Here is a 22975-nt window from a genome sequence, read left to right on the forward strand (position 1 = left end):
AGTAAAATAGAACAAGTATACTACAATTAAAGTTATGTGAATGTGGTCTCTTGCTCTCAAAATATCTTATTGTGCTGTACCATAATTAATATAAACTGTGGAGAGAAAACCATGGACAAGGGGAACTACTGTACCCAAAATAACTGAAAACAGGATCTTGAAGAGATATTTGCACCTCTACATTTATAGCAGCATTATTCACAATAATGGACAGCATTGGACACTTGGGAAGCAACCCAAATATACAAATATTGTATATGATTCCACTTACATGAAGTACCTAGGGTAGTCCAAATTACAGAGACAGAAAGTAGAATGGTGGTTTGTAGTGGTTGGGGAGAGGGGAGAATGAGTAGTTATTATTTAATGGGTATAGAGTTTAGTTTTGCAAGATGAAAAGAGTTCTGGAGATCAATGGTGGTGATGGCTGTACAACAATATGAATATACTTAATATCACTGGGCTGTATATTTTAAAATGGTTAAGATAGTAAGATTTATGTTTATGTATTTTACCACAATAAAACAAATGAACAAAGTTTATGTAGTGGCTGTCTAGACATGGCCTTAGTAATGGTAAGTTTGCCCCATGACATATTGTCATGTTATACAATGAGAATACTTTTCACATTTTTCAAAATTTGTCTAGTTGACGTATTACTTTCTTTTCACTTCCCCATCACAGAATCTTTATTTTACACTTTTGCATCACAGCAATAAAATTAATCCCGTACATCACCCTGACCTGCATCCCTGACCCATAATGTTTACATCAATATCCTTTAATGATCATTACTGATAAACAACAACAAACTGAAAACTTCTCCTGCCTTCCAATCTAAAATGAAAAGTAAAATTATACTTATGTAAACCTAAAGTATCTGAGACAGGTCTCAATCAATTTAGAGTTTATTTTGCCAGAAACCTGCATGCCCAGGAGGCAGGTCTATGCCTCTCTCTAAAGATGACTTTGGGGGTTTCAATATTTAAGAAGGAAAGGGTGGACATTGTGGAAGACGAAGAAATTTTTTTAATGTGTGGGTAGATAAGAGACAAACAGCTGCATCCTTTTGAGTCTTTGATCAGCCTTTCACTGAATACACAATTTACATATGGGGGGGTAGAGGAACAGTCACTTATGCCTTCACGTTGCTCCCTGAATCTGCATTTTTACATAAGATCATGTAAACAAAGATCATGTAAACAATAGGGCAGAGGAAGCAATCAGACATGCATTTGTCTCAGGTGAGCAGAGGGATGACTTTTAGTTCTAGTCTTTGTCCCATACCTGTGAAGAGAAGCTATTAATTTACATTGCCAGGGTGAAATTAAACAGAACTGTTTCAGGGTAAAGATCTTGGAGCCCACAAGGAATTGCCTTGTGGAAAACTTATGAGAAATGTATTTAGCTTTTCTAATATCTGTAGCTATCTTATTTAGGAATAAAATGGGAGGCAGGTTTGCCTGACACAGTTCCCAGCTTGACTTTTCCCTTTGGCTTAGTGGTTTTGGGGTCCTGAGATTCATTTTCCTTTCACACTTACAAATCTTCAAAATTTCCCCCAAATTAAACTTGTTACAGGTAGTTAGGCATGAGCAGGGCAGGGGAGGGCTCTCCCCCACCCACTAGGAATGTTGGGTGATGGTTTGGCAGTTATCACATTGCCTCTCTGAAAGTGATAAATTGGCAGCCAGTGCCAGGGAGAGGCCATTTCCTGATGATGCACACCTGCTGTGCTCAAATGTTAATTGAATGCTCATACCAGGGAGAAGCAACTGCCTAGGCATGTGCAGTAAGAGACAAAATGGCAGACTATGACCTTCTAGGGGCACGTCACCGGAAAAGGGAAGAAAGTCTCAGACTGGCATGTGTACAACTTCCTAAACACATTGCACGTGCTCACCTCCCAAGGGTAAGAAGAGCCCTGCTTGGGAGGCCGAGGCGGGCGGATCACGAGGTCAGGAGATTGAGACCATCCTGGCCAACACCGTGAAACCCCATCTCTACTAAAACAAAACAAAACAAACAAACAAAAAAATTATCCAGGCGTGGTGGTGGGCACCTGTAGCCCCAGCTTCTCAGGAGGCTGAAGCAAGAGAAGAATGGCGTGAGCACAGGAGGCGGAGCTTGCGGTGAGCCGAGATCGTGCCACTGCTCTCCAGCCTGGGCAACAGAGCGAGACTGTCTCAAAAAAAAAAGAAAAGGGCCCTGCACATGCAGGCAGCCCGCCCTAAGGGAAGAATCATGGGAAAGGGGTGCAAGATGCTAGAAGTGGGCCAGCCTATAAAATCCTAGGATCACAGTTAAACACCACACTTAACATTCACGTGCCTACTTGAGTGTCTTCCAAGTGTACTTTTCCTTTATTTCCTGTTCTTTTTTTTTTTTTTTTTTTTAAACGGAGTCTCGCTCTGTCGCCCAGGCTGGAGTGCAGTGGCGTGATCTCTGCTCACTGCAAGCTCCGCCTCCTGGGTTCACGCCATTCTCCTGCCTCAGCCTCCCGAGTAGCTGGGACTACAGGCGCCCACCACCGTGCCCAGCTAATTTTTTGTATTTTTAATAGAGACAGGGTTTCACCGTGTTAGCCAGTATGGTCTCGATCTCCCGACCTCATGATCTGCCTGCCTCGGCCTCCCAAAGTGCTGGGATTACAGGTGTGAGCCACAGCGCCTGGCCTATTTCCTGTTCTAAAGCCTTTGAAAATAAACTTCCACTCCTGCTCTGAAACTTGCCTCGGTTTCTTTTTCTGCCTTATGCCCCTCAGTCAAATTCTTTCTTCTGAGGAGGCAAGAATTGAGGTTGCTGCAGTCTTGTGCAGATTCAACACAGGTAACTCAGATACCTTCCACCGGTAACAAACTTATTTCTAGATTAACTACATCTGACTTTTGAAGTCACATGAATAGGCAAACCCTATTTACAGTCTTCAAAAGCTGCATAAGGGGTCATGAAGAAACTCCCCTGAGCAGACAAGATTTTTGTATTTTTTTAATAACACTGTCTTTAATGTTTTACATTTTTAAAAAACAGATATGTCAGGTAGCATAAAAGTAACACTTCAAAGTGTACAATTCAGCGGTTTTTATTACATTCACAAAGGACAACCATCACCACAATGTAATTCTAGAACATTTTTACTGCTCTGAAAAGAAACCCTGTATCAATTCTCACTACTCCAAAAAGGAACTCTGGATCAGTCCCTATTTTCTCTTCCCCCAAGCCTTTGGCACTTAGTAATCTACTTTCTGTCACCGTGCACTTGCTTATTCTGGACGTTTCTTGTAGATGTAATCATACAATATTTGGTTCTTTGTGTCTGGCTTCTTTTACTTAACATAAAGTTTTTGAGTTCATCCATGTCATAGTATACATATCAGTATTTAATTCCTTTTTATGGCCACATAATATTCACTTATATGCCTATTCCACATTACTTATCCATTCAGCAGGTGATAGGCATTTGGGTTGTTTCTATATTTTAGATACTGTAAATAATGCTGCAATAAACATTAAAGTGCAAGTTTTTGTATGGACACGTATTTTCATTTCTCTTGGGTACATACCTAGGAGTGAAATTGCTGGGTCATGTGGTAACTATGTTAAACTGTTTGAGAAACTGCCAAACTGTTCTCCAAAGTGAAAGCATCATTTTATATTCCTGCTAGCAACATATGAGGGTTCCAATTTCTCCACATCCTTGTCAACACTTGTTATTGTCTTTCTTTATTATAGCCTTCTCATTGTATGAGAAGTGGTATCTTCTTGTTTTGATTTGCATCTCCCTAATGACTAATAATATGCATTCTTTCATGTGCTTATTGGCCATTTGTATATCTTCTTGGAAGAAATGTCTATTTAGATCATTTGCCCATTTTAAATTGGGGTACTTGTCTTTATTGTTGAGTTCTTTACATATTCTGGACGCTAGACCCTCATCAAATATATGATTTGCAAAAATTTTCTCCCATTTTGTTGGTTAACTTTTTATTTTCTTCATAGTTTCTTTTGATACATGAAAGTTTTTAATTTTTATGAAGTCTAATTTACCTTTTTTGTTTACCTGTTCTTTAGGTGTTGCAAAGAAACCATTGCCAAATTCCTGATCATGAAGATGTACACCTATGTTTTATTCTGAGAGTTTTATAGTTTTAGCTCTTACATTTAGGTCTTTGATTCAAGTTAATTTTTTTATATGACATAAGTTAGGGGTCCAATTTATTCTTTTGCATGTGAATATATAACACCATTATTGAAAAGACAATTCTGTCATTGGATTGTTTGACACTCTTGTCAAAATCAATTGATCACAGATATATGAGTTTATTTTTTACTCTCAATTCGACTTCATTGATCTATATGTTTATCCTTATGCCAGTACTACACTATTTTGATTGCTCTTGCCTTGTAATAAATTTTGAAACTGAGACATGTGAGCCCCCAACCTTGTTCTTTTTCAAGATTATGTTGGAATGGGTGCAGTGGCTCATGCCTGTAATCCCAACACATTGGGAGGCCAAGGTGGAAGGATCACTTGAGGCCAGGATTTCGAGACCAGCCCGGATAACAAAGACCCTGTCTCTCCAAAAAATAGAAAAATATTAGCTGGGCATGATGGTGTGTACATATAGTCCCAGCTACTTGAGAGGCCAAGGTGGGAGGATCACTTAAACCAGTGATGTTGAGACTGCAGTGGGCTGTGATCACACCCTTGCACTCCAGCCTGGGTGACAGAGCAAGACTCTGTTTCAAAAAAACAAAGATTATTTTGGGTTATTTGAATTTCCATATGAAGTTTAAGGATTAGGTTATCAATTTCTGCCAAAAAGCCAACTGAGATTTAACAGAGATTGTGTTGAATCTGCAGATCAACTGGAGAAGTATTGCCAACTTAATATTAAGTCTTAAAGATACTTAGGAACATTGTATGTCTTTCCATTTATTTAGGTTTTCTTTAATTTTTTTCAACAATGTCTTAAAGTTTCCAGATTACAAGTCTTACTCTTATTTTGTTAACTATTATTATTATTATTATCATTATTATTAGTAGTATTATTAGATAGGGGCTCACTCTGTCACCCAGGCTGGAACCCAGTGGAAGGATCTTGACTCACTGCAGCCTTGACCTCCTGGGCTTAAATGATCCTCCCACCTCAGCCTCCCGGATAACTGGGACTACAGGCATGCCATGCACCACCATACCTGGCTAATTTTTGTACTTTTTTGTAGAGATGGGGTTTTGCCATTTTGCCATGTTCAGGCTGATCATGAACTCCTGGGCTCATGTGATCCACCCACCTCAGCCTCCCAAAGTGCTGGGGTTATAGGCATGAGCCACTGCACCTGGCACCTATTTTATTATTTTTGATACTATTATAAGTGAAATTGGGTTTTTTTGGTTTTTTGGGTTTTTTTTTTTTTTTTTTTGAAATGGAGTCTCGTTCTGTCACCAGGCTAGAGCGCAGTGGCATGATCTCAGCTCACTACAACTTCTGCCTCCCAGGTTCATGCAATTCTCCTGCCTCAGCCTCCCGAGTAGCTGGGACTACAGGCATGTGCCACCACGCCCAGCTAATTTTGTATTTTTAGTAGAGATCGGGTTTCTCCATGTTGGTCAGGCTGGTCTCGAACTCCCAACATCAGGTGATCCACCTGCCTCGGCCTCTCAAAGTGCTGGGATTACAGGCATGAGCCACAATGCCCGGCCATGAAATTGTTTTAATTTCAATTTTGGGTGGTTAAATGCTAGGGTATAAAAAGTACAGTGAATTTTGTATATTTATCTTGCATTCTGCAACGTTTCTAAACTCATTTACTATATCTAATAGTATGTGTTTATGGTGCTGGGGGAAGGATCTTAGGATTTTCTACATACAAGATGTCATCTGCAAATAGAGACAGTTTTACTTCTTCCTTTCCGTTCTGGATGCCTTTTATTTATTTATCTTGCCTAATTACCCTGAATAGATCTTCCAGTACAATGGTCAATAGAAGTGGTGGGAATGAACATCTCTGCCTTGCTTCTAATCTTAAGGGGAAAGCGTTCAGTTTTCTACCCATTAAGTATGATGTTAGCTGTGGGTGTTTGTAGAGGCCCTTTATCAAGTTGAGGAAGTTCACATCTACCCTTCACTTGCTGACTGCTCTATTTTAATTATGAAAGGTGTTCGATTTTGTCAAAAGCATTTTCTGCAATTATTCAGATGATCATGTGGTTTTATCCTTTATACCACATTTATTAACTTTAGATGTTAAATCAAACTTGCATTCCTGGGATAAAATCTGAACTGGTTATGGTGTGTAATCCTTTTTATATGTTCTAGATTCCATTTGCTAGTAATTTTGTTAAAATAAGATTTTTGAATCTGGATTATACTGGTCTCATAGAATGAGCTATGTTTTTTCTCCTATTCTCTTTTTTGAAAGAGTTTGTAAAGAATTGGTATCAATTCTTTAAATGTTTGGCAGAATAGATCAGTGAAGCCATCTAATTCTGAGCTTTTAATTGTAAGAAGATTTTTGACTGCTAATTCAATCTCTTTTCTTTTTATAGATTTATTCCAATTTTCTTCGTCTTGAGTCAGTTTTGGTAGTTTGTGTCTTTGTAAGGATTGGTTTATTTCATCTAGGTTATCTAATTTGTTGGCATAAAGTTGTTCCTAATTTTGTCTTGTAATCCATTTTTTCTTGGTAAATTTAACTAAAAGTTTAAGAATTGCATTAATCTTTTCAAAAAACCTAGTTTTAGCTTTATTTTTATTTTTTTGTCCTCTGTTTCATTTATTTCCATGCTTATCTTTGCTACTTCCTTTTTTCTCCTTGCTTTGGATTTAGTTTGCTCTGCTGCTTTTAGTGTCTCAAGGTGGAAGATTAGGTTATTGATTTGACATTTTTCTTCTTTTTAAGAAGTGGGGTCTCACTGTGTTGCCCAGGGTAAAGTGCAGTGGCTATTCACAGTCATGAAAATAGTGCACTATGGCCTCTCACTCCTGGGCTCAAATGATTCTCTTGCTTCAGCCTCTCAAGTAGCTGGGACTACAGGAATGTACCACTGCCCCTGGCTTCTTCCCTTCTTTTTAAGGCATTTGAAGCTATAAATCTCCCTTTAAGCATTGCTTTCACTGCATGCCATATGTTTTAATTTGTCATGTTTTGTTTTCATTGATCTTGAATTATTTTCTCATTTTCTGTGTGGTTTCTTCTTCGACTCATTGGTATTTGGAAATATGTTGTTTAATTTTGACAAATTTGTGAATTCCCCCAATTTCTGTTACTGATTTCTAATTTCATTCCATTGTAGTTACAAAAAATACTTCGAATGATTCCAATCTTTTAAAAGGTATTAATACTTGCTTTATGGCCTAACATATGTCTATACTGGAGAATGTTCCATGTGTGCTTAAAAAGGTATGTGCTCTGCTGTTTTGGCATGGTGTGTTCTAGAGAGGTTTGTTAGGTCTAGTTGGTTTAGTGCTGTTCAAGTCTTTCATTCTCTTGTTTATCTCTGTGTATGTCTTCTTGCCAGTATTGAAAGTGGGATGTTGAATTATCCAACTATTATTGTGTTGAAATGTCTATTTCTTTCCTCACTTTTATTAGTATTTGCTTAATACATTTTTAAAGTCTATTTTGGGGTACATGTATGTTTATAATTTTTATACCTTTTTGGTGTATTGATTTATAATCCTTATCAAATATCTTTGTTTTCTACTGGTAATTTTTGTCTTAAAGTTTATTGTGTCTGATATTGGTATAGTGGTTCCAGTTTTCTTTTGGTTACTGTTTGCATGGTATATCTTTTTCCATCCTTTTACTGCCAACTTACTTGTGTACTTAAATCTAAATGTGTCTTTTGTAGGAAACACAGAAATCATTTTAAAAAATGTCTTCTGCCAATCTCTGCCTCTTAATTGAAGTGTTTATTTACATTTAATGTAATTACTGATAAGGCAGGGCTTATTTCTACCATTCTGCTATTTGTTTTCTATATGTCTTATGCTTTTTTGATTTCTACTCCTCCATTACTGACTTTTTTTAATTCCCCTATTGCTTATTTTATCATATTTTAAAACTTATTTTCTTAGTAGTAGCCCTGGGGATTACAATTAACATCTTAACTTTTAAAAGTCTAGTTTAAATTAATACCAACTTAATTCAAAAGTATACAAAAACTTTGCTCTTGTATAGTTCCATTTCCTCTCCCAGTTTGTGCTGTTATTGTCATATAAATTACACCTTTTTTTACATTGTCTGCCTATCATTACAGATTTTATAATAATTATTATAATAATTTATAATTACTGATTAATGCACTTATCTTTTAAATTAGTTAAGAGGAAAAGGTTACAAACAAAAATATATTTACACTGTCTTTTTTATTTACCTATGTAGTTACCTTTACTGTTACCTTATTTGAAAGGTACTGTTACCTAAATCTTACCTTATTTGAAAAAGAAAAAGCAAAAGATCTTTGAAGATGTAAGAAAGTTAAGGATCTTGAGATGAGATCATCCAGATGGGCCCTAAATCTAACAAGTGTCCTTATAATACACACACAGAGGAGAAGACAGACACAGAGGAAAGGGTGATGTGAAGACAAGGCAGAGATTGGATTGATGTAACTATAAGCCCAAGAATTCTGGGCAAGCCATAAGAAACTGGAAGAGGCAAGGAATGAGTTCTTCCCTGGAGCCCTGGAAAAAATGTGTCCCTGACAGATTTTGAATTTCTAGCCTCTAGAACTGTGAGAGAATAAATTTCTGTTGTTTTAAGTCACCCAGTTTGTAGTAATTTGTTACAGCAGCCCTCGGAAACTAATTTTTCATGTGGATTTGAATTATTGCTTACTGTCCTCTCATTTCAGTCTGCATTAGTCCCTTTAGCATTTCTTGTAGGGCAGATTTTAAAGCAATGAATTCTCTCAGGATATGTTTATACAGGAATGTCTTATTTTCTCATTCATTTTTGAAGGATAGTTTTTCTAGATATGGAATTCTTGATTCACAATCTTTTTCTCTCAGCACTTTGAATATATCATCCCACTGCCTTCTGGCCTCCATGATTTCTGGTGAGAAATCATGTGTTAATCTTATTTAGAATTCCTTGTGTGTGATGAGTCACTTCTCTTTTGCTGCTTTAAAGAGTCAACACCGTTTGATTATCATGTATCTAGGTATGGATTTCTTTGGTTTTATTTTATTTGGAGTTATTTTAGGTCTTGGGTGCATAGACAAATATTTTTCATCAAACTTGAAATGTTTTTGGCCATTATTTCTTCAAATATTCTTTATCCCTCTTTCCCACCTCTCTTTCTGAGACTCCCATTATGCATATGTTTGTATGCCTGATGGTGTCCTACAGGTCTCTAAAAATTGTTCACTTTTCTTCATTCTTTTTTCTTTATGTTCCTTAGATTGGATAATCTCAATCTATCAAGTTCACTGATTCTTTCATCTGCCTGCTCAAGTTTGCTGTTGAGCCACTCTAGTGGATTTTTATTTCAGTTTCTATATTTTCAACTGTAGAATTTCTATTTGGTTCTCTCTTCTTAAAAAAAATTTTGATCTCTTTCTTGATATTTCTATTTGTCAAAACATCAGTCAATCAGTCATACTTTCTTTCATTGTTTTTTTTTTTCTTTTTTTTTTTTTAAATGGCATCTTCTCCTGTCGCCAGGCTGGAGTACAGTGGTGTGATCTCGGCTCACTGCAATCTCCACCTCCCAAATTAAAGCAATTCTCCTGCCTCAGCCTCCCAAGTAGCTGGGATTACAGGTGCGCACCACCGCACCCAGCTAATTTTTGTATTTTTAGTAGAGATATGGTTTCACCATATTGGCCCAGATGGTCTCAATCTCCTGACCTCGTGATCCACCCGCCTCAGCCTCCCAAAGTGCTAGGATTATAGGCATGAGCCACCATGTCCAGCATCTTTCATTCTTTAGACATTGTTTGCTTTGCTTCTTTGCCCATATTTAAGATAGCTGATATTAAATCTTTTTTTTTCTTTTTTCTTTTTTTTTTTGAGGCAGAGTCTCAATCTGTTGTCCAGGCCGGAGTGCAGTGGTGCAATCACAGCTCACTGCAGCCTTGACCTCCCAGGCTCAAGTGATCCTCCCACCTTAGCCTCCTGAATAACTGGGAACACAGGCACATACCACCATATCCAGCTAATTAAAACAATTTTTTTTTTGTAGAGATGAGATCTCACTATATTGCTTAGGCTGGTCTCAAACTGGAACTCCAGGGCCCAAGTTATCCTCCTGCCTTGGCCTTCCAAATTTCTGGGATTATAGGCATGAGCCACCATGCCCAGTCTTAAAATCTTTATCTACTGAGTCCAACGTCCAGGCTTCCTTGGGAACAGTTTCTATTGGAGTTATTTTTATTTTCCTCTCTATGGCCCATGTATTCTTCTTTGCATATCTCATAACTTTTTATTGAAAAATTGACATTTTTAAATAATATAACGTGGCAATTCTGAAAATAAGATTCTTATTCCTTCTCCAAGTTTAGTGACTTTTTAAAACCAACACTGTAAAGGCTGTATTCTTTGTCATATACAGCTACTGATGTCTCTGCTCAGTTAGCTTAGTAGTCAGCTAATGACTACACAGAGATTTAAAGCTCTGGAACCAATAAGTCTCCCAATTTTTGCTGAAGGGATCTGGGTGTGTGTTGGGGCATGCCTTCAACATTCAATTGGGTGAATTGGCAATTCTGCCTTATCCTTCACTTCCTGTTTGTTCTGTCTCAAAACTGGCCAGATGTGAGAGCTTGGGACCTACTCAGTTTGCTTATTATTTTTTTAATCTCATCATCTAGAAGTAACATCAAGTTTTTCTTCAGCATGTACACAGCCCTATTCATGCAGGTGGACTTCTAGATTCCTAAGAATATGTCAGGGCTTTTCAAAGGCCCTGTGGATATCTCATTGCCCAGCTTTCCTTTTAAGCTTTCTGGTTAGCCTATTGTCTACCCTAACTGTTACTGCCTGAGGCAGTCACAAAGTCAATCAATTGCTTTTAATTGTTTTCAACAAATGCCCCTGTGATAAGTATTTTTCTACACTTGAGTTTCTGATTCAGATTAAAAAAAAAGCCATGCAAATAGAAACTTCCAGGGACTCTTCAGACAGGTAAAATAATGACAATTCTCTGTGAAGGAGGCTTTAATAGTTCACCAACCCCATTCTGCTCTTCTACTGACTGCCAGGCTGCTGGTTTTTATGACTAAGGGCTGGTGGTTTTCAAAGCTTCTGCAGAAATGAAGAAGGGGGAATGGGAATAGGGCAAATGAAAATGGCACCATGATTTCTATTTTTACCCGATTCAGCCATCTTTTTAGAATAAATGCTCTCCTTGTGGTAGGCCAGGTCTCACTAATGCAGGCCTCCATAACAACTGTTTCAGTACTGAGTGGTTAAGTTAAATATTAAAAGCCAGTGCCCTTATACAAACGCTGGGATGTAACAAAAACCCATCAAGAGTTTTGCCTAGGCCTTTCCTGGGCCTTAAAACATGACAAAATAGGCCGGGTGCGGTGGCTTACGCCTGTAATCCCAGCACTTTGGGAGGCCGAGACGGGCAGATCACGAGGTCAGGAGATCGAGACCATCCTGGCTAACACGGTGAAACCCCGTCTCTACTAAAAATACAAAAAAAAAAATTAGCCGGGCGCGGTGGCAGGCATCTGTAGTCCCAGCTACTCGGGAGGCTGAGGCAGGAGAATGGCGTGAACCTGGGAGGCGGAGCTTGCAGTGAGCCGAGGTCGCGCCACTGCACTCCAGCCTGGGCGACAGAGCGAGACTCCGTCTCAAAAAACAAAACATGACAAAATAACAAAGGAATTCTTAACAGGACCCATTTAAGAACAAGTTTTATTGGGAGTCTGAAGAAACTGCCCAGGCCTCCACAAACAAGTTTATTGGGAGTCTGAAGGAATCCCCAAACTTCTATGATTTAGCAGGAGACAAGATAAGGGTAATCACTCCAGTACCTGGACCCATTTAGATTAAGTAAATTTACTGAGGCCCCAGGGGAAGGTCTTCAGGACTTACAGCTTAGTTATATGTTAAAAGAAGTTAATCACTTAAGTCTTTAGATGAATGCACACTTACACACAGACATATAGCTTAGGAGGTATATAAGCTCTGGAAAACTTTGTAATTTTGGGTTGGCCTGGTGATAATTTCCAGGCCTTCTCCCTATAACCAGTTGCAGAAATAAAAACTCTCTTCCTCCCCAGTTCATCTGCATCTCATTATTGGGCCACAAGAAATAGCAGCCTGACCCTCAGTTTGGTCCGAGAACACTCCTGATTGCTGCAAGCCTTTGGTTAATTTCACAGTTCTAAAAAAATTGATTGAGACCATTTTTGCAAATTTGCTCATTGTTTTTATACAGAAGATAATTTTTGGAGCTTCTTACTCCATCATTTTTGCTGATGTCTTCCTAATGTATTATTTTTATGATTTTTTTACTTGAAAAATATTACTCCTTAAAGAGTACTCAGATAGGCTGGGTGCGGTGGCTCACGCCTGTAATCCCAGCACTTTGGGAGGCCAAGGTGGGAGAATCACGAGGTCACGAGATCGAGACCACCCTGACTAACATGGTGAAACCCCGACTCCACTAAAAAAAAAAAAAAAAAAAAAAAAAAAAAAACACAAAAAATTAGCCGGGTATGGTGGCAGGTGCCTGTAGTCACAGCTACTCAGGAGGCTGAGGCAGGAGAATGGCATGAACCTTGGAGGTGGAGCATGCAGTGAGCCGAGATCACGCCACTGCATTCCAGCCTGGACAACAGAGCGAGACTCTGTCTCAAAAAAAAAAAAAGAGTACTCAGATAATAGGGTAATGGAGTCAGTATCTACATGATATTTGGTACTTACCTAGTTCCTGGAAAACATATCACACTAGTCACCAAATCATCAGAACACTGGGTTTCCTCCTATGGACAGAAGTTTGTTAGTTTTCTCTTCTTTATTAGAAATTTTTATTTTTATTAAAATGTATGGCTGTCAGAAGCATTCATTCGAACCAGAGTGACTTCATCTTGAGTGAGGGCTAGAAAAAATGAGACTGAGACTTGTTGGGCTGCATTCCCCGGAAGTTAGGTATTCCTAGCCTCTAGATGTTTACAGTTAAGGAAACAGATTGATAACGTTTACTAAACAGACCCAGACTCAGGAATGGTCCTAACATCCCGTTATCTCAAGCACAGAAGCATTCCTAATTTTGCTTTAAAGATAATAATATCGATTCTTGAAAAATATAGTAATTAAGAAAATTAATCCTTTATCACAAACTCTTGTAGTAGAGCGCATCTCCCCATGATTTTGTTGTTGTTGTCGTTATCCTATATATAAACAAGCATTTATATATATATATATCCTATATATAAACAAGGTGGGTGCTTTCCTCCTCTTTCAGAAATGCCCCACTTTGTCTATGGAGTAGCTATTCTTTCACCACTTTATTTTCTTAACAAACTTGCTTTCATGTTGCACTGTGGACTTGTTCCAAATTCTTTCTTGCACGAGATCCGAGAACACTCTCTTCAGGTCTGGATCAGGACCCCTTTCCGGTAACATGGTCATTCACATATTAAAAGGGATTTATCAAGATACTTCAACCACTACAATGTATTTTGATACTTATTGGACAAATGAAAATGGAAAAAATTGTGATAATCAGCAGGGGGTTTTGGAACATTGAATATTTAATGACATTAAGAAATTATTATTAATTTTTGTTTGTGGGAAAGTAGCATAGCAATTATATATTTTTAAGGAGTCCTTGTGTTTTAGAGATGCATGCTGAAATATTTACAGATGAAACTATATGACATCTAGGATTGGCTTAAAAATAATCTGAGTAAATGGGGGAAAGTGGGTGAGATGAAACAAGACTAGCTATGAGTTGATAATTGTCTAAACTGGTTGGTATGTACAAAGGGGTTCATTATACTATTCTAGCTTTTGTCAACTTAGAAGAATCAAAATGGTCAGAATCTAATTTACGGAGAGAGCAAAGTGTGAGGATGGCCCACCCGAAAACACCAACTCCAAAGGAACGGAGTCAGTGTTCTGAGGTAGGGAAGTTAAGGTGTCAGTTACACAGGCAGAGACAGAGGAGTTTTTAGCAGAATTACAACATTTTTCATACAAGGCTGGCACATAGTTACAGCAATTTGATTGGTTATAGGGAATGTTTCTTTTTGGGAAGGGTACATTTAACACTTTTTACCGAGTGTAATAGTCATGGGTTTTCTGTCACCTGATCTAAGCGAAGCAGGACAACGAAGAGGAAGAAGTTAATCTATCATAAGGGTCATTAATTAAGAAGGCAAGAAGTTTTTGTCCTTGACTTGGTTTAATTCTCTCTAGTCATCGTACTGAACAAGAAAATTAAGAAAGCAAGTTAGTCTATAATCTGAAAAATGAATTGGAACCATATGTGACTCAGATCACAGTCATATGTATCTCAGTCCTTAAAGGGTGTTTTGGGAGATCCAATAGCTTTTAAATTATGTTTATTTTCTTATTTTCAATGTTTGAAATATTCCATAACAAAAGGCTTAGCGGTATTGTTTGTAACGTTATCTTTCTTTATGCCTGGGCCTGTGAGGAATTTTAGTAATTTCTAGTGAGTATGTCTTAAAGTAAAGGTTGCAAACAAGTGACTGTTGCAGTGTACATATCCTATAGGCAGGTTTTATTTGGCCAGCACCATGTTTTTTGAAAATATGAATTAGTTACCAACATTTAAAAATAGAGAAATTTCAGATAATCATCCAGATTTTACATTTCTCTTAAAACCATTGGAAACTCTGGCTACATTGGCCCCCGATCCCTCATGGTGACAGCTGGCTAGAGCTGAAAAGTTTCTGTCCCCTGCAGAGAAGGAAGGTAATCTCTATTTGCCATAGTTCCCAGCTGCCTAGCCCTCACAGGCACCAAAGCATGCCACTCCTGCTTTATTGCACTTCCAAGGCTTGTTGACAATAGGAGATAACAATTAACAATAATAAAAAACAGTGTGCCTGAGTTTAATCAATGTAAACTATAACTTACATCTGAAGAACAAAAATGATTTACGAGGTAACATTTCACCCATCTATAAGGCATTCAGAAGTGACAGGAAAATATCTTATGCAAGACTTGATGCTAATTAGAACATTTCTAGGGTGACAGTGAACCAGCTAAGCTTTATTAGGTATACAACAAATCTAAGTCAACGACAAACAATTTTCTTTCATATAAGCTATGGAAATAGAATGCTTTTAAAAAATCAGTCAATTCAAATTAATTCCATCATAAATCGTATTAGCTTTAAGGTATGTGATCATTTGAAAATTCAAGTGAAAGGATTTCTGAAAGACAGATGAAGTCTCATTGTAATCCTTCATTTCATTTCTAGCTTCTTACTCTGGTTAAAACAAACAAACAAACAAAAACTTTATCTTACAAGATACACTTCAGCTGTTATTTCTAAGGAATTCTTCTCTGATTCCCTCCAGGTATCACATGCTCTCCCTCCTCCTCATTTTGTGTGGGATTCTCTTATGGCACCTGACCTTCTTCTGTCTTATATTAGTCATCTGTGCATTTATCAATCCCCTTCCTTCTTGTGGAGAACGAAATTTCTTAATGGCAGAGAATCTGCAGCCACACTCCCTGGGCCTATATCGCGTAACAACCAGGCAAGCTCTTAAGTACACCTCACATCACTCAGATGGCCAAAGGAGGCCATTTCCTTCTCTAGTTTTAGATTTCAAAAGCAGTTTATTTATCCCTAAAGCTGAAATACCACTTATTTTGGAGTGAGAGTTAAAGAAAACAAGCTGCTCACAGAGGGTATTCCAGAGCATGCTTGGTGGGCACCATGTGGGCAGCCTCCCAAATCCTCTTGACGCTGTAGAGGCTTAGGAAAAATCAGAGTCTCTGCAGCCCTTGTTCACTCTCATACAGAAGGCAGCTCAAGTTTTGTATTTTACTGTATGAGTACTTAAAGGAAATCACTTATTTTCAGCATTGATTCCCTGCCTATTTCCAGAAAGTGCCTTCCAGCTGAAGGGCAAAAATAATTGATTTGGACTCTAATTTCTTTCCCTAAAAATAAGACTCAGTTGCCACAGTGTACTATACTATACCCTCTAAGTTATTTTATAGAGATGCAGACGGAACTCTCACAAAGCAACATCTGGGTTTGTTTGTTTTGAGAATTTAAGGGTTTTTGCCATAATATCAAATTCCACAGATTTTTTTTTGATTCACAGGTCATTTTTTCAGTATGGTCAAAATACTGGTAAGATGATTCTAGTATCTATCAACAATCAGTTTACTACCAAAACGAAAGGCTAAAAACCTAAAAACTCTTTTTTTAATAAAATTAGTAATATGATAACATGATAGAACTCAGAAAAAGCATGTGTTTAAAATGAATGTTTTTAATTACTAGCCTTACCAATAGATCATTCACAAAATTTGAATGTATAACGCTTCACTTTAATCAGAAGCAAAGGCTTTTTTGAGCTAACCAGCAAGGAATTTGAAACTGTGCTTCCTTGCTTCTTACTAGTCTGTTCATACTTAGAAAAAACTGAAAAAACATTGACTTGAGTAATTCACTTGAGTGGGGTGCATATATATACATATATATACAATTAGGCAGAGCTGATGAAAATCTTACGAAATAAAATTGGCAAAAGTTAACAACTACCCAAGTAGTTAATTTTCTATCAATTCTATCATATCAAGAAAAAAACTTTTTTAAACTTTTAAAAGAATTATCCAAACCATTAAACTAGAAATAAACCCCATTTCTAACAAATATAACTTTTTTTTTTTTTTTGGAGACAGAGTCTTACTCTGTTGCCCAGGCTGAAGTGCAGTGGCGTGATCTCAGCTCACTGCAACCTCTGCCTCCGGGGTTCAAGCGATCCTCCTGCCTCAGCCTCCTGAGTAGCTGGGACTACAGGCACGTGCCACCATGCCCGGCTAATTTTTTTGTATTTTTAGAAGAGATGGAGTTTCGTCATGTTTGGCCAGGCTGGTCTCGAACTCCTGACCTCAGGTGATCCACCTGCCTCAGCCTCCCAAAGTGCTGGAATTACAGGTGTGAGTCACCGTGCCTAGCCCAACTTTTAGAAAGTATTGATATTTATGTATAGTTATAAGAGGAATGCATGTTTATTGTAGAAAATTTGGGAACTATAGAAAAGCTTAAGGGAAAGAAAAAAATTACAGCTCCCATAATGTCATATTAGTATATTTCCATATAAATACATTTCTTTTTTACATTGATATCATACTGAACATATTGTTTTGTAATCTGGTTTTTCACTTAATATATCATGGTTTCTCATTATTTTAATGTACAGTATGATGTTGTATTCCAACACTTAGCCAATTCTCCATTGTTGCGCAGTTACATTGCTTCCATTCTTTTTCATTCCAAATAACACTGTGATAAATATCCTTTCACATAAATCCGTTTGAACATCTCATTGTTTCTTCAGAATAAATTCTAGAAATGGAAATGCTGGGTTAAGGATATGAACTTTTTTTAAGACTTATGATGGAAAATGTAATTTAGTAGGGTTTCTTTGGAATTTTACGCTTCTAAAAACAGTGACTCTGTTGAAATGACTAGAGTTATATTCTGGGTGGCTTTCCCATGTGGGAACAGTCCCAACACTGAGCTCCCGAGTACCCAGTTAGCCTACTAAATCTGGGTGTGAACTGCTCATGCTGCCACTGCTGCTGCAGCAGTAAGCCTAAGCGATGGCTCTCTGTCTTGTGTTCTAGCCCTGTTGGCATCCCCTACATCTGCTCCCCTCCCTTGCTAGCCAGCTGAGTCCAGTGCAGGAACAGGTCAGCACCCAGGGTGTCTGTATATCCATTTCTACTTGCATCTCCACTTTTCTGCACATATGGTCTCCACCATACTTGTGAAACATCTCAATCTGAAAAGACTGGGTGCCACTAAGGAGTAGCTCAATACATTCAAAAGGAATGAAAAAATAATATCAAGCAACACGTCTTCAGTTGCCAGTTTCCATTTTCAGAGGCTCTGTTTCATACTTCCCATCAAAAACAAGTTACAGTTTCACAGCGAAGACGTGAATTACTGATAATTGTGAAAGATGATTTTTTGAGACCCATATTTGACCTTGGGTAATATTATCCAAGCTGTTGGTGTTATACAATTAGTAAGAAAAATAAAGTGCTCTTGAACTATTAGCAACAGCTTCCCTAGCCACCAGCTGAGGTCACAGCAACCTCCCTAATAGCATCCTCTCAAGCCTAGCTAACAATTTTTCCCACGAACAGTAATCACTGGGCCATAAAGAACTTTTCCCTAAGAGACTATAAAATAAAACTATTTTCATTGAACCTTCCATTAAAAGGACAGAAAGTGTCAAGCCAAATCAACATTTTATTCATCTGTTTGGTTTCGGAAAGATTAAAAGTGGGATGCTTATTGGCAAAATAAATGTTTTTTAATCATCCACACATTTTGGGTTACTAGTAATGATTCTTCCTGTTTATAAGTAATAATGTGTTGACAATACCAGGAAAACAGCAATTGTTCTGGAAAATTGGTACATAAATAACAGAATTTTTACAGTCAAAAGCAAAACAGCATGTAATCTAAGACCTAAATTGTCATGTTGATTTGGTTAAATACATGTATGAACTTCCACTTCTGCCGTGAAAGATTAAGTAATTTGTACTAACTTTCCTCCTCAGGAAAACTAAAAAAAAAAAAAAAAAAAAAAAAAAACCTAGACAAAATAATGAGAAAAAAATAACATTTTAAAGGCATTAAAAGAGCTAAAAATGAGTGAGGAATTGCTTGGCCAAGATTCAGAAGATGGAAATTCAGAGAGGTGAATCTGTCGTGAAGGCTTCTATTGGCCAAGAGGAATTTGCCAAGCAGTGCTGATGACAGTATCACTGAGCCAGGGAATCAACATTGAGAATCCTGGGTTACAGGAGAAGAAAGGAGATTTGCTCTTCATGGGATATCCCTTTGCATCTTTGGATTTTAATATTATGTACAGGTACCACATTCAAACAAAGGAAGATTCAAGAATCATCAATACTATGCACCAAACCAGTTAGTGAATAAGAACAGTAAATTACACATTCCTTAATGTCACATGGCACATATCTATACTCTATTTTTTCAAAATCTAAAGGCTAATGTTATCTTGAGATCTATAACATAATAACAAAATGCACATACTGTTATACGTTATATACTCCACATTTAGGAATCTAAAGATAGGGCTTAGAAAGTAACACATATTTTGGTACTATGGAATACAATTCTAAAAATATTAAAAGTTTGCTTTTAGTGATTAGTCAATGCCCCTAGAAGGCAACTAACACCTAAATCTCTGATGGTTTAACTTTAAAATTCTGGACGAGTATTCCATTCCATCTACCGCTATAATGGTTTACATTAGTTACCAGGATTGCCAAAATGGATCATGAGTTAAAAAGTAAGAAATTATAATTGGAATAGTATTTTTCATCCTGTAATAGAACCACAGGTTGAGTCTAGATATTCCTTATTCATTTAAAAATAGGCCATGTATATATATATATATAGATATAGATATATATAATCATATAGGCTCACTAGTGAAACTGATAATGTAATTAACTCAGTGAAATACTTTAGAGACTACAGAGGAAATTTTTAAACTTTTAAGCCAATCGAGTTCTCCAAGGATGACTGCAATGTGAATTTTTATAAACATTTTCTCATTTTGATACAGAAAATAAGTTCAGGTAGTTTAAGAAAGTGACTTGTAGAGTAGTACAACTATCACTTCGGCTGAAGTGATGAGGTGATTACTGGTTCAAAAATTGCTGATTTGCACAGCAGGTTGTCTGGCTATACAGTTTTACAAAAATTGAAAATTAAAAAAAGAAGTTGCTGTGTGTTAGGTAACAGGGGTACCTTAATGGCGCCGGTTCCGGGTTCTTCTCCCCTCCTTGACCAGGCACTGTCTGAACCCGCCAAAGGAGGGCCAATCAGAAAGAAGCATCTCCTACCTTCCCTTAGGCCCACCCCACATAGGCCCAAGGGATATAAAACCCAGCACACCAGCAGCTCTCTTTTCTCTTCTCTTCTCTTCTCTTCTCTTCTCTTCTCTTCTCTTCTCTTCTCTTCTCTTCTCCTCTCCTCTCCTCTTCTCTCTTCTCTTCTCTCTTCTCTTCTCTTCTCTTCTCTCTCTCTTCTCTTCTCTCTCTTCTCTTCCTTCTCTTCTCCTCTCTTCTCTTCCTTCTCTGCTCGATACCTCCAATAAAGATCTCTTGACCGCGACCGGTGTAGTCTGATCCTTGCCCGGCCTCTTTCACTGTGAAGAGCAACAATAAAGAGTATAAGGTAGAAAAAGGAGGCAATTAAAGAGTTAAGGATTCTGAGTCCAGATGAAGTAAAGAATGCAAAGGCAATAACTCTAAGAACAAACACGTAAAAGGTCAATAAAGAATATAAATGCCACCTGTTTTCATGTTTCCTAACAGTAATATTGAGGACATCTTATTGTTTCTATGTAACCCAGTGTTCCTTCATTATCTTGTGGTAAACACCACCCCTCTCCAACTCTCAAGCCCTCTAGCTTAAGTGGAATTGAATTCTCAAGCTCCAGCTCCAGAGGTAGCTGTCATTCAGAATGGCCCATCCCGCTGGCCAGGGGTTTAGTGCAGAGATATGAAGGTCATCCACTTAGAGATGTTCAGGGAATTTTGCTGGGGAATCTAGAAAAGAAAAACTGGGCAGCTATTTTGCAACTTTGAAAAAGCTGAGATACAGTCAAACAGTCTCCAGAAATCACCTCTCATTCTATACTACGAATACCGTGGTGGATTGTATACTATTTCAATACTTCTGTTATGTGTGGAGACACAGCATAGCACAGGGGTTAAGAGCACAAACTATAGAGCCTGGCTCTTGATCTTAACCTCAGTTCTGCTTCTTATTAACTGTGTGAATAAGTTGGGCAAGACACTTGAGCTCTCTCTCAGTTTCCTCATCTGTAAAATGGGAATAACAAAACTCAGTAGGGTTGAAGTTTAAATGAATGAATACATGAAAAGCAACCAGAACATTCCCTGGCACAGGGTAAGCGCTATATAAATGTTAGCTATTATTATCGTTGTTGTTATGAGGATTAAATGAATTAATGGAAAATGTTTAGAACAGTGCCTGACACATAGTAACCCTGTATACATATTATCCATTATTAAAACTACCAATTCTTTCATTCACTCAACAAGTATTTATTGAATACCTCTTCTTTGCCAGGCCAATGTCTTCATTCTAGACAAGCAGTATCCAACAGAAATGTAATGTAAACCATGTATGTGAGCCAAGTATGTAATTTTAAATTTTCTAGTAGTCACATAAAAATAAATAAAATTAACAAATAAAATTACTTTTAGTAAAATATGTTCTTTAATCTCATAACATCATTTCAACATATCAATATTAAAAACAAGATATTTTACAGTCTTCATTTCATTCTAAATCTTTGTGATCTGGTATTTCGTACAGTACATTTCAATTCAGACTAGGTACATTTCAAATATTCAACAGCTACATGTGGCTAGTGGCTAATGCTTAGTTTCAGACATTAAAGGTTAGGGAAAGAGGGGAAATGCTATCTTTGTCCTCTACCACATCTTGTAACTAATTATATAATTTTTTTCAATTTTCAAAGTCCTTTCACCTTTGTTATTTGAGAGGAACATGCCTTGCCTTGAAGGATTGATTGGATTTTAGCAGGTGTAGAAAGTTCCTTTCAAGAGGAAACACATGAGCAGAGGCAACAAGGCAGGAAAACAAAGGGTCTACTAGGGAAGTAGAAATCAGAGAGCAAAATCTAAATTGTATCAGGAAAGCCCTTAATGCCAGACCAGGGAGGCTGAATGTTGTTTGTCAGGTGGTGGGAAGAAACTGAACGTCTGTGAGTGGGAGAGGCAAGATTGGATTAAACTAACAGCTGAAGATAGCATGAAATGGAGTATGGAGAAACTAGAGGTAGCTCATTAGGAAATCACTGCATTAAATCTCAGGCAAAAATGATCTAGATAAAGGAATGGAGAGGAAGAGATAGCCTCACAATGTCCGATACTCAGGAGATCCCAATGTTAGTTTCTTTCCTCCTTTGGCAATTGGAGAGATTTTAAGGAATTGTCAAAAAATTGTCTAAAAAAATCTCATTCAACCAACCAACAAATATCTGAGCACCTACTACTTGCCAAGAACTATGACAGATCTTGAAGATATAAAAGACAATAAGGCAGACAGGATTCCTGACCTCTTACGTCTTATATTTTCTTGAGGACAAGAGACAAAAGTCAATTATCAGATAGTTTCACAATGTGAATTACTATGAAGAAAATAAACACGGAGATTAGTGGCCAGGGAAGGGCACCCAGAAGTGGTGACAACTAAGCAGAGAGCTAAAAGATAAAATGAGCTGAATGTGCAAGGAGTCAGAGGAAGAGGGTTCCAGGTAGAGGGACAAGCATGGGCAGAGTCCTGGAGGTATCAGTAAAACCCGGGGTGTTCATAAACTAAAACAACAATGTTGCCAGAGCATAATCTGGGTGGGGGTGTTCATAAACTAAAACAACAATGTTGCCAGAGCATAATCTGGGTGGGGAGATGTGGCTGGAAGTACAGTGAGAGGAGCAATCAAGAGGACAAGTCACCTTGGGCCTGCAGGCCATGACAAGGAACTGGATTTTAAGAGCAATAGGAAATCACTAAATTTTAGTGTCCAAAAGGTTTTAGGCAAGGGAACGAGATGATCTCCATTTTAAGATCGATCTTGCTACAGTTTGTAAAACTGCCTAAGGATGGTAAAAGACTGAACCTGAGATTTCATTTAGAAGGAAACTAGCGTAGAGCAGGTGAGAGATGATGGTGGCATGGTCTAGATTAAGAAAG

Source organism: Symphalangus syndactylus, chromosome 1 (assembly GCF_028878055.3).
Source record: "Symphalangus syndactylus isolate Jambi chromosome 1, NHGRI_mSymSyn1-v2.1_pri, whole genome shotgun sequence".
Taxonomy (NCBI): Eukaryota; Metazoa; Chordata; class Mammalia; order Primates; family Hylobatidae; genus Symphalangus; species Symphalangus syndactylus.